General features: G+C 44.6%; 1 protein-coding gene across 1 annotated transcript in view; it reads right to left on the minus strand.

Annotated features, from left to right (window-relative positions):
- The window catches only part of CDH18 (cadherin 18), a 627,153-nt gene that overhangs the window by 470,091 nt on the left and 147,132 nt on the right, over positions 1–9,930 (minus strand). The window contains exon 2 of the mRNA XM_019521435.1: positions 5,987–6,058. The gene's annotated coding sequence lies outside the window, so the exon portion shown is untranslated. The remainder of the gene's footprint in view (positions 1–5,986; positions 6,059–9,930) is intronic.

Raw genomic sequence — 9,930 nt, forward strand, 5'->3', positions numbered from 1 at the left:
CCCCCCCCCCCGCCACCACCACCGAAGTTCACTTCACTACCCATTAGGTGACTTCAGAAAACACGCAATGGGAGAATAATTGCCCTGACTGCAATGCCTTTTAAAATCTTTGAAAAATTTCTTGGTAAAGAGCATATTGTCCTGGTCCATGGAGATTGTGGCTCCACTGCTTGTCTTGCAAACATACAATGCTCATGATTGGCTTGTGATGTTAGGGCACCAGCTTAGTAAGCAATTAAAAAAGAATTGATTGAATACTGACACAGTACAAAGCACCTGGTGATCCTAAGTCATCCTTTCTGGGGCATGAGCCAGCAAATAGGACAACCTGATTGTCTATACTTGCTAAAGTTTCAAGAGAGTGATACTGTTTGGTGGCTTGCAACATTCTATACTTATTTTAGGAAATCTGCTGGGTTCACAAGTCAAAAATCGAATCACTGTTTCGTTTGCAAGCAGCAGATTGGGAAGGTGGGGAAATTGTTTCCTTTCCTCCCATTGAAGAATGACAGGTGTTTCCTAAGGGGAACATCATAGACACCGTGTCCCAGAAGGTGTGCTTTTTTTTTTTCCAAAGAGGTTTGCTCTAAGAAGGGAACACTACGTTAAATCTAGCAAGACCATTGGAAATTACTTTTCATATAGCCAGGAAGAGTGGCCACTGTAAAATGGTAACTAATAAAATGAACAGTGTGAGAGTTTGAGAAAGTTCCCAAAACTAGCTATCCTATATCTGTGGGACTCCTAGCAGCATACCTCAAACTCTGTAACAGATGGTCTGAACCAGCTTTGTGTGTGTGTGTGGTGGGGGGTGCACATGTGTACACACAAATGGATGCATACGTATGGTGTGCCTCTGGCTGATGCCCTGTAGTGCCAGAGGTGCTCCTGCTGTGATCCCAGAGTCTGAACAGTCAGGATGGCCTTTCCCTCGCTAGTGCCCCCATGCCTGATCTGTGCAGCTCTGTGGCAGTCAAAGGTAAGTCTGGGGAGAGTGAGTGAGCAAGCGAGCGAGCGCGCTGTGTTATGCTGGCAGTGTGTGTACTGGGGAAGTATGTACTGTGCTATGTTGGGAGGCAAAGGGGGGTTGTGCTCGTGGGGCAGGCACAGAGCAGACTTGTGAGTTTCTAGCCATACCCCTGCTTCCAGTTCCCAGTCCTCTGGCAGCAACTCAGAGCTGTGCACATTACAGAGGGTATTAAGCCTGAACATGCCACTGCTACCAACGTATGCTAAATTTTAGCACCCACTAACTTTGAGGAATGTTAGGTTGTTAACTGCAATACATAAGCACACTTTTATAGGGCTGAAAGATATTTCTGTTCTCTGAAATGCTGCCCATATCATAACTGAAACATTTTCAAGATGCCATAAATTCACTTGACTTTCACCATGGGTATAACGAGTTAAACAGATATCCTATAGATAGCAATATCTATGCCCTAGTGTGAGGGACCGAAGGATACTCACCCAGGATACTCACCCAAGATGTCCCCTCAGCCAGGAGCATGGGCCCAACCAGAATAGAACCTCCACACTACGGCGGCAGCTCCCAGTTTACCCCAGCCCAGCTTTATCACCTTGGCTTAACCTCTTGTTGGCCCGTAGGCTTCCTGCGTCAGATAGAGGTCATCCACACATGAGAGAAAGCTTTGCGACTGCTCGGATTTGGCTGAGCGCTCCACCCACAAGATGTCTAGGTAGTTAAAGTCTCCCACGACAACCACATACTGGGATTGTGCAGCCCCAGCCAATTCCCTGGTGAACTCCTGGTCAAGGTCTTGACTCTGGTGAGGCAGACTGGCACAAATCCGTGGCTGGGGCAATATCTGGGGCCCGTGGGCAGAACCACAGGGCCACGGAAAGTGCAAACGGAAGACTGCAGTAAAGATTGAGGCTGGAAATGCTCAACCTGAGACTGACGCCCCAGGAGCAGGGTAAGAGCCTGCTTGGGTCTTGGAGGATCGGAGGAGCCCCCGCTAAAGGGGTGAAGGAGAAAGGAAGGAGAAGAAGAAGAAAAGCAAAGGGAGAGAAAAGAGAGTGAGATAGAAGGGGCGGATGCTCCCAAGCTGCTTATCCATTTATTTTGGAAGTACTGATTAATCGCCATGGGCCGCCAATTAAGTCGGGCATGGCTGTGATAAGAAGAGGAAAGAGAAAGGAGAAAGAGACTGTAAAAAACAAACAAACAAAAAAAAAAACAGAACCCCGTTCCCCAGGGGGCGTCATGGCTCAGGCGTTGGGGAGGTAGGAAACTGCAATCTAGTAGGGAGAGGGGGGGAGAAGGCAACATTCTCCCAAGTCCTACCGGTTTTTTGTTTGTTTATAATAGCTTATTAATGGTCATGGGTCGCCAATTAAGCCAGGCACAGCCGCAATCAGCCCAGAGAAAAAAAAGAGGGGAGTCCCTGTTCGCCAGCAGGCATGGAGAATTGACGCCAGAGAAGCAATGGATAAATCCAAGAGGCGTCCAGGACTTGACCCCTGGAGAAGAAATTCAACGGGCATCATAACAATAAAAAGAGAGAGGAAAAAAAAGGAAAGAATCTTGTCCCTCTGGTCATTTCGCCATCCCCCTCCCCATCCCCCCATTTTCATTGATTCAGAGGTTGGGACAGGAACCAACGATGAGCTGTGGTGGAGGCAGGGTAGTCACCACACCTTCCTTTCATTAACATCTCCAAAAAAATTAAAACAGAGTCGTGGCAAGTGGGAAGACAGTGAGAGTAAGAGCCCCACCTAGGGTCGTGGCACCCCGGAGAAGACCGGTGAATGTCAGTCAGATGTAAGGGCACATGCCCATACCTGGTGGCTACCTGACACCCAGAATAATCATATACTTCATATTACATAATCGGTGCCTCTGATACAGATTAATATGATTATCTGAAATAAACAAAATGAATGAATGACAATTAGAAAACAACAAATACATAATGGCCATAGCTTGCACCTACTCACCAAATATTTCCTAAAATGAAAAAAAAAAAAATAGTGGAAGCATATTAGTGACACTAACACCCCATACTCTATGCAAATATGTAGATCACTACCCCAACGTTCATATTTCTTCCCAGTTTTCCCCCACAGACTTAAGAAAGATGTTGGATTGATAGCTTTTCAGGCTGGAAACCCCCATATATGAACAGGAAAAAAAAGAAGACCTCTAGTGGCAGAGCCAGGACAATTTTCCCCTCACACTTCCCACCTAATGTGGACAATACCCAAAAGCATTGTGAAGATAGCCTAGGAGGACATTGTTCTGGGAGTTACAGTGAAATTAATTTCTCAGGCCTACACAAAGCCTTGGCTTCTCTGATAAAATGCTGACCAAGCAGACAGCAAGGATCAACTGTGTTAATCTTTTTTGTGTGCACACCTTTATGCTGCTCATTACATACAAGTTGAGGAAAAATCATCAGGTGGCAGTAATTTTAGGTTTCCACTGATTATGCTAGATCTGTGCTGTTTTCTTTGTTTGTTTTTAAAACCTGTCTCTCTCTAACAAGTCTATAAGCCATCTGTTTTCCCTCAAAGTTCTTCTAAACAAATAGCAGCAGGTCATATCTTCTTGATCTACCTTTCCCCCAGGTTAATAAAAAGGTTTGTTGGCGGGGGAGGGTTGTTTGTCTTTTTACTTGCCTTGTTCTCATAAGTCTATGGTTGTTCTTCTCAACCACAAACACGGGTACTCATTTCTAATGAGACAATGTAGCAACACACTCCCCTGTCCCATGGCAGTTGGTTTGCAGATAATTTTTCACTTCAAATATCTATTTTGTTTAGGCTTGGCAAGAGGTCAAATATTGTCAATTGATTGCTTATTTTTGAGCGATCAAAGATTATAGTAATATTACCAAAAAACCCACATTTTTTTAGTTTTCTTGATAGAAATATTATTTTTGTTTTATGACACTTAATGGAAAAATATGCTTTTTCTGTGCATTATTTGAACCTACCAGCATTTTTTTTTAAAAACTTGACTGATACTTGACTAGGCACTTTCCTGAACTTTACTTGACCAGACAAATACCCAACCCTAATTTTGTTACTTATAGGAAATGGGTAACCACATTATCTTGCTAATATTTGGATGATTTCCCCATTTACTGAAGAAAATGTTATTTTTCCCTATCACCCTGTATTTCCTACCAATTCACTAGATGTCACCACTCTTACTTTATCTTCTTACATTTCCATTACAGTGTTACATCAGCATCAATGTTTAACTGAGTGTTATTTGGGGCATTTAGCACAGAATCCATAATTAGACATGATGTGGAGGTATATAATAACTGAGGTGGAATGGGGAGGACTGGAGATATTGCTTCTCCAGAGATGTACATGGCAATGTAGAGCAATTTACCACACGCTTTTAAAAAGAGTATTATACCCTCCTATAGTATGGGAGGGTGGAAACTGGTACTGGAATTTCTGTGCCACCTTCCCAAGCTGTCTGCTGAGTTGCTCCTAGGAAGCATATGGAACAAGAAATGTGCTTTCACAAGCACAGAGGCTGCAATTATTTCTTACATGATAGGCAGTGGCCATACAGACCTTACTCTCTTCCAACATCCCTGACATTCTGGATAAGTGAAATGCACAATCTAGCCCTTCATTATTTGAAACTGCATCATGAAGTCTACAAAACCATGGTAATTTTTAATGCATTAGCAACTCAGGCAGAAATTCATGAATGTCACCATTAAACTGAGCCCTTAAACCGTGGGGGAGGGAGGTTTATAAAATTTTGACAACTAGGAGACAAGGAATTAGAACAAACATCTCTAAAATTTTTTCAAAGAGCAGTTGATGTACATCATAAAACAGCAAACAATTCTAAATTTTTGTGTGTCCAAGTATAGTCCATTAGTCTTCTTACCAAATAGTGTCCACCAGGCCCTATTGCTTTAAATATTACATACTGTATGCCAATGCAGAGGTATTTTAGGGATTAAATATAAACCATTAGGGATTAAATAGAAACCATTTACCACTTACAATTTGAAATGGCAATTTTAACCTGACATGATTGTAGCAAAGTTTAAATTAACAGTAAAGCAGGCTACAAACAATATTGACAGTCATTTATAATGGGTTGTTAACTGGGGGTACACACCCGGGGGTACTTTGAAAGGACCCAGGGGACATGCATGGGCAGGTAGGGACAGAGCACCGCCACCCTATGCTGCCGCCTCACAGGAGCAGGGCCGGGGCAGGATGAGGGCAGCAGCGCCTCTATGTGGGCCAAACAGGCACCACTTGGCCAGCTGGACGTGGAGGGAGAAGCCTACATGCAGCAGCTACCAATGCCATCCACCATCCCGCGCCACCACTCTGTGCGGGCACCACCAGCCTGCCTCCCACTGTGCTGCAACCGGCTATTGCTACCCCTTCTCTACCCCCCCCCCCGCCACCAGCTGGCTGCCAGGGGGACACCGCACAAAAAAGGATGAAAACCCCTGATACATAACATAAAACAGAATTGCATTTTTAGTAGCATGGAAATACAACTGACAAGCTTGGCTTTATTTAATTAGCTCCTACTTTCTGGAGTATGGTTTTGTGTACATGCATGCACTGGTTCCTCTAATTTTAGACGCTTGGATATTATGTATTTAAAGCTTCTTGGTATCCAAATCAACTGTTAATTTAACAGTAAGTTAATGTACTCTCCAATTTTGAGACACTTCAATAATGTAATTAATGTATGTTTCTCTACAGTGCTTACATCCAGATCCCTGATTACCATCAAACTGATCCCTTGACATTTTTTGGAGTACTTCAGTTTAGAAGCAGTTTAGACCACATATGCATGTATGTAAGCAAGGTGACTGAAATGACAGGAGTACTTCCAGTACTATAGCAGAACATAACCAAAGTTGTGTATCAACCTCTCTGCTTGCCCTGTTCATTTCTACTCACTTCAAAACTAGAAGCAAGACTTATTGCTGGTTGCTAAGAAAATAAAGAAAAAGGTACTTACTGCTCAGTGATAACTATGTGCTTTCCTTCTTTCACACAAGCCACCAAATCAATCCCACTGTCCCTGCAACTGCTGAAAAGATAAACAAGTCAGATATTAGGGAAGGTGGAACGAACTAGACAGTACAGAGTATGTCAGTCTGGAAATATGAATATCACTTAACCCTAACCTGCAATGAACTAATGACAATGTGAGAGTATAAACCTGAGTCATGAATATTTTACACTAGGGTGGTAAATTCATATCAGAAAAAGAGAACAACCAAATGTGCTATTCAGATTTAAAAAGCAATAACTGACATTTCCACATCTCACCCTCTAGCCATTTCTTGGGTCTATGCTACACATTGCAAAATAATGAATTAGGGCAGATACAGAAGTTACACTTCTTGTGCGATAAGCGTGCAGAAAGTGCTCTACAACTGTAACTGAACAGACAGTCAGGGCACATAGAGCCCTGTAAAAATGGCAGATCCATGTGCTGCTCGCTTCCCCCCCCACACACACCACTCAGTTCCCAGCTGCAGTACTGGGACCGCAGGAGCCAGCCCAGCCAGGTGTGAGGACTGGGGTGATCGTCTGCAATCCTTTCCCACCACCCTCCCACTCCTGCCTTCTTATCTGTATTTCCCTTGGAGCAGGGAGGCAGGAACAGCCCCAGGCCAGAAGCCTCCAGGCTTCAAGCTGGGGCTGGGGGGGAGGGGGGCAGAGCCAGGCTAGACTTGCTTCTCCAGCCACTTGATCCTGACAGAGGCTCCCCCTTGGTCCTACTGCCCCTGTCTCCTGTCATCTTTGACAGGCAGCCAGGGGCAGATAAATATTAATTTTCTAAATTGTTTAGGCATCCTGCCAGCCAGATAGAATGGCCTGGCAGGCCGGATCCAGCCTGTGGGCCATATTTTGCCCACCCCTGGCCTAGACCCATCCACACAAAGAAAACTTTAGCTTATTGCTGAATTTCTTTTATTGCATAGTCATGAGTACAGGTGAGCAAGTGTTGAATGTGGGTCTGCTGCTATTTTGCCCCTGTTCACAATTAACCTGTCTTAAGAATCGACTCATCTGCACTGATTTCCGACAATGGGCAAGTTCCTTAATGGAAGTAAAAAACGTATTTGAACAAGGGACCTCGATGATCTGTTGAGGTCCCTTCTGACCCTAGCACCTATGAATCTACACCCAAAATATACATCAGCACCTCTATGCATACTAATATGTAGCATCATTAATTTCCAACTTGTTTGGGGAAACTGAAAGCACGTGTAAAATGTAGATTGCAAAAAGCACTTACACTGCCTGTGCTCAATACAGAATGCAGTACCAGAAACCCAGGGCATCCTTACACATGCTCCAGGATTCAAGAGGAGCAGGGATCAGGAGGTTTAAGTAGAGCGCCCACAGCATCATGTGTATTCAGTGTCCTGTGCGTCAAAATGGGGGGGGCGGAGGCGGGCGCTTTAACTAAAGTTCATTTGACAGGCTTCGGTTAGAGTGCCCCTGTTGCCATTCTAAAGTGTGAGGATGTGGAATACACAGGGTGTGGAGGCTGCTGAATACAGTCTGGTCTGTCTATAAGTGCCCCATGAGTCCAGCTCACAGACACAAAGTCCCAGAAAACTTGGATGCATACAACAGCCCATAAAGAAACAGAGACTGTTTCTCTGTTCTCATGTCTTAAAGCCAATTTATAATGATTCTGGTCATTCAACTAACGGGAACCATGTGCACATGATAAAAAGCTGGTTCAGACCATCTGTTACAGAGTTTGAAGTATGCTGCTGGGAGTCCTATAGATATATATGTAGGGTAGCTAGCTTTGGGAACTCTTTTTTTTCCTCAAGCTCTCTCACTATTTGTTTTATTAGGTATCATTTTACAGTTGTTACTCTTCCTGGCTATATAAAAAGTAATTTCCAGTGGTCTTGCTAGCTTTAATGTAGTATTTCCTTCTTAGAGCAACCCTTAAAACACACACACACACGGTACTTCATAGTGTGTCAGTATTCCATCAGTTCTTTTTTAATTGCTTAATTAGCTGGTGCCCTAACATCACCAGCCAATCAGAGACATTATTTGTTTGCAGACAGGCAGTGGAGCCACAATCCGCAGGGGCCAGAGACAATATGCACTTTACCAAGAAATTGTTCAAAGCTTTTAAAAGGCATTGCACTCGGAGCAATTACTCTCCCATTGTGTTTTCTTTAATCACCTAATAGATAGTGAAGTGAACTCTGGGGGGAGGGTTTTTTTAAGTTTATCACATTGTCCTTCAGTCACATGCAAATTGTTGAAGTGTAGTAACAATTAAATCTGAAATTAGGGTAATTTTCCCTTGATTTCAAGTGCAGCAGAATTTGGATGATGGCACCAATGATGAAATTGGGGACCCTGGGAGCTCAGTGCCCCCTTCTCCATCGTCCCAGGAAATGGAGAGTTGTGCAAGAGGTAGTCATTGTCCTCATTGGCTGTGTGAAAGTCTGTGGCCTAGTCATGCCCCAGATGCCTGGGCTGTGTGGCATGTGCATGCCACACACACACACACACACAAAAACCCCAGACATACAGGAAACATATATATCCCCCAGGCAGCCAAGACACATGCACAGTATGCAGGTGTCCAACAGAAACACACTTGATGGGCACAGGGCCCGCTGGGTGGACATGGGCAGGACAGCTGGCTGATGGCTTGTGATCATGACAAGCTGCTGCCACATCAGCAAATCTCCCAGATGGATCATAGACAGACAGGAGGGACGGACACCAGCCCATCAACTGTTAGCGCAGACTTAGTGAAGGGGCACATGGAGGGGCTGGGTGTGTTCAAATCACCAGGCCTGGATGAACTTCTTCCAAGGGTGCTTAAGGAATTGGCCATGGCACAGCAGAGCCACTGGCATGGCTGTTCAAGCACTCACTGTGCTCTAGTCATGTCCCAGAGGACTGGAAAAGGGCCAACGTGGTCCCTATTTTCAAGAAGGGGAGGAAGGAGGAACCAGGAAGCTATAGGCTATTTAGTCTCACTTCTATCCTTGGGAAAACGCTGCAAAAAATCAATAAGGATCACATTTGTGGGAGCCCAGCAGGGGAAATATTGCTGAAAGGAAATCAGCATGGATGCACTATGGGTAGATCCTGCCTGAGTAACCTTGTTTCTTTTTATGACCAGGTCACAAAATGTTTAGATGCAGGAGTTAAGGTAGATGTCATCTACCTAGACTTTAAGAAGGCCTTTGATACAGTATCTCATTCTGAATAAACTGACAGGCATACAGATGATTACAGTCAGGTGGGTGGCAAATTGGCTTAGGGGTTGCACCCAGAGAGTGGTGGTGGATGGGTCAATATCAACATGGAAAGATGGGAGAAGTAGAGTCCCGCAAGGCTGAGTCCTTGGACTGGTGCTATTCAATGTCTCCATCGATGACTTGGATGAGGGCATGGAAAGCACCCTGTCCAAGTCTGCAGATGATACCAAATTATGGGGCAAAGTTAACACACCAGAAGGTAGGGAATGGATCCAGGTGGATCTGGACAGGTTGGAAAAATGGGTAGAATGAAATAGGATGCAGTTCAACAAAGACAAGTGAAAAGTGCTGCACATAGGCAAAAAAAACCCACCAGCACACTTACAGGCTGGGGGATGACCTTCTCAGCAGTGCAGCAGTCAAAAGGATCTTGGAGTCATAGTTGACTCCAAGATGAACATGAGTTGTCAATGTGACAAAGCGATCAACAAGGCTAATCACACTTTATCATGCATTAACAGATGCATGACAAACAAGTCCAGGAAGGTGATGTTTCCCCTCTATGCAGCACTGCTCAGGCCACAGTTGGAGTACTGAATCCACTTTTGGGCACCGCACTTCAAGAAGAATGCGGAGAATTTTGAGAGGGTTCACAGGAGGCCCACTCGTATGGTCAGAGGCCTGCAGGCAAGGCCCTACG

This window comes from Gavialis gangeticus, unplaced genomic scaffold, assembly GCF_001723915.1.
Source record: "Gavialis gangeticus isolate Ggan-Ray unplaced genomic scaffold, GavGan_comp1, whole genome shotgun sequence".
Lineage (NCBI taxonomy): Eukaryota > Metazoa > Chordata > Crocodylia > Gavialidae > Gavialis > Gavialis gangeticus.